This window comes from Tarenaya hassleriana, unplaced genomic scaffold, assembly GCF_000463585.1.
Source record: "Tarenaya hassleriana unplaced genomic scaffold, ASM46358v1 Cleome243, whole genome shotgun sequence".
Taxonomy (NCBI): Eukaryota; Viridiplantae; Streptophyta; class Magnoliopsida; order Brassicales; family Cleomaceae; genus Tarenaya; species Tarenaya hassleriana.
Genome location: NW_010965717.1, coordinates 86,819 through 89,730, shown reverse-complemented (window position 1 = coordinate 89,730; position 2,912 = coordinate 86,819). Strand labels below are relative to the sequence as shown.

The following is a 2,912-nucleotide window of genomic DNA, read 5'->3' as shown; positions in this document are numbered from 1 at the left end:
CTCTATGGTGAACACCATATTTAGTCAATATGCCCTGAATCACTCTATTAACGAAGTGTGCTCCCCCATCACTTATCACCACTCTCGGGACTCCAAACCGAGAAAATATGACTCGTTTGAACATCCGTGAAACAATGCTTGAATCATTCTTCGTGCTAGCAAGTACTTCCACCCATTTCGTCACATAATCTACAGCCACAAGGATGTATAGGTTACCGCAGGATGATGGAAATGGTCCCATGAAGTCGATTCCCCACACATCGAACAGTTCCACTTCTAAGATGTAGTTTTGTGGCATCTCATTCCGACGCAAAATATTCCCTGTTCTTTGACAAGCATCGCAAGAGCTCACGAAACTGTGGACATCCTTAAAAAATATTCCCTGTTCTTTGACAAGCATCGCAAGAGCTCACAAAACGGTGGACATCCTTAAAGAGAGTCGGCTAATAAAAACCCGCTTGCAAAACCTTCGCGGATGTCTTGGCCGAAGCAAAATGACCCGCATAATCCGATGCATGACAATGATGGATCACTTTCTGCACTTCCTCTTCGGGGATGCATCTTCTAAATAACCCCGTCTTTTCCCCGTTTGAAGAGAAATGGTTCGTCCCAAAAGTAGTCCCGAACATCGTGGAGGAACTTTTTCTTTCCATTATAGCTCAACTCCGGTGGAATCACCTTGGCAACCAAATAATTGACAAAATCTGCATACCAAGGTACATCGGAACTAACCTCTAATGCTAAAATTTGTTCCTCTCGTAGTGAATCATTGATCGGCATCTCATGGGGTACTTCTAGTCTTGATAAATGATCGGCCACTGTATTCTCTGTCCCCTTTCGATCTCGAATTTCCAAATCAAATTCTTGTAGAAGCAATATCCATCTAATCAACCGTGGCTTGGCATCTTTCTTTGTGAGTAGATATCGCAAGGCCGTGTGATCCGTATAGACAATAACTTTTGATCCAACCAAATAGGTTCGGAATTTCTCAAACGCAAATACTACCGCCAGGAGTTCTTTCTCCGTAGTTGAGTAATTCATTTGGGCGTCGTCTAGTGTCCTACTAGCGTAGTAAATCGCATGATGGTTGCCATCCTTTTTCTGTCCCAAGACCGCGCCCACGGCGTAGTCACTAGCGTCACATATGAGTTCAAAGGGAAGGTCCCAATCCGGGGGTTGGATGATTGGAGGTGTCACTAACGCCTTTTTGAGTGTTTCGAAGGCTTGATGACACTCCTTGTCAAACTCAAATGACACGTCTTTTCCCAAAAGAGTGGTTAGGGGTCTTGAGATCTTCGAGAAATCTTTTATGAAACGCCTATAGAACCCCGCATATCCCAGGAAGCTTCGGATTCCTTTCACGTTCGTCGGGGGAGGAAGCTTCTCAATAACTTCGACCTTTGCTCTATCAACCTCAATCCCTTTATCTGAAATCCTATGACCAAGCACGATGCCCTTTCGCACCATAAAGTGACATTTTTCCCAATTTAAAACCAAGTTCGCCTTGTTGCACCTGTCTAATACTCGATGAAGATTGGTTAGACACACATCAAAGGAGGGTCCATGAACCGAAAAATCGTCCATGAACACCTCCATTATATCTTCAATCACATCAGAAAAAATAGCCATCATACATCTTTGAAACGTGGCCGGTGCATTGCGTAATCCGAATGGCATGCGTCTATATGCAAATGTACCATAAGGGCATGTGAATGTTGTCTTTTCTTGATCGCTAGGATGAATTGAAATTTGGAAAAATTCGGAATAGCCATCGAGAAAGCAAAAATATGAATGCAATGCGAGTCTTTCTAACATTTGATCGATGAATGGTAAAGAGAAGTGGTCTTTACGAGTGTTTGTGTTTAGCTTGCGATAGTCAATGCACATTCTCCATCCCGTGATTTACTTGTTGGTATGAGTTCATTGTTCTCATTAGAAACGACCGTGATACCTCCTTTTTTGGGTACAACTTGTACCGGGCTAACCCAAGAGCTATCTGAAATCGGGTAAATAATACTCGCATCTAACAATTTCAAAATCTCTTTCTTGACTACTTCTTTCATGTTCGGGTTTAGCCTACGTTGATGCTCGATTGACGATTTGGTATCATCCTCTAAATATATGCGGTGCATGCAAAGAGAGGGGCTAATACCTTTGATGTCTCCTAGAGTGTACCCTAGGACTTTCCTGTATTGCTTAAGTAGCCTGGTGAGTTTTTCTACTTGACCCTCATCTAATGCATCGTTAACGATAATGAGATAAGTAGAATTTGATCCGAGGAAAACATACCTTAACCCTTGAGGTAGGGGTTTCAATTCCACTTGTGGGGCATGTTTGGGATCCCAACCGATGTGTGTGTCTCCTTTCGGGACTTGAGGCGTGTCAGGTATGGCTCGAGTGGTCGCGAGGAGGGCTTCGAACTGTAATTCTCCCTCAGGTAGAAGTGGGCGGGTCGCTCAATATGTCGAGCGGTCGCTCGTTCTGTCTGAAACTGAGTCGATTTTGCTCAGACTTTTCGGGCGAGCCCCCTGGGCATTCGAGCGGTCCCTCGTTTCCTCAGGATCCACTTCGAATTTGCTCAGAAATTTTGGGCGGGCCGCCTGCTTTCCTGGATGATCGCCCGTTTCTTCAATATTTTCTTCGAATTTGCTCAGAAATTTTGGGCGGGCCACCTGATTTCCTGGGCGGTCGCCCATTTTTCTCTGGATCTCTTCTTCTTCTACTTTCGGGCGGGCCGCTCGAAAATCTGGGCAGGCCGCTCGAAATACTGCAGAAGCTTCTTTTTCTTCTTCCCGATCGTCTAATGCCCGGCTAATCTCCTCGATTTCTTCCCAGTTGCTATACAAACTTGCTTCTGCGGCCATTAGTGAGATTTCTAGCGGATCCACTTCACGAAATTCTCCAATCACTTC

The 2,912-nt window shown here is 44.7% G+C and overlaps 1 pseudogene; it reads right to left on the bottom strand.

Moving 5' to 3' along the window:
- LOC109116787 overlaps positions 1-2,912 on the bottom strand; it is a 13,823-nt pseudogene that overhangs the window by 2,575 nt on the left and 8,336 nt on the right.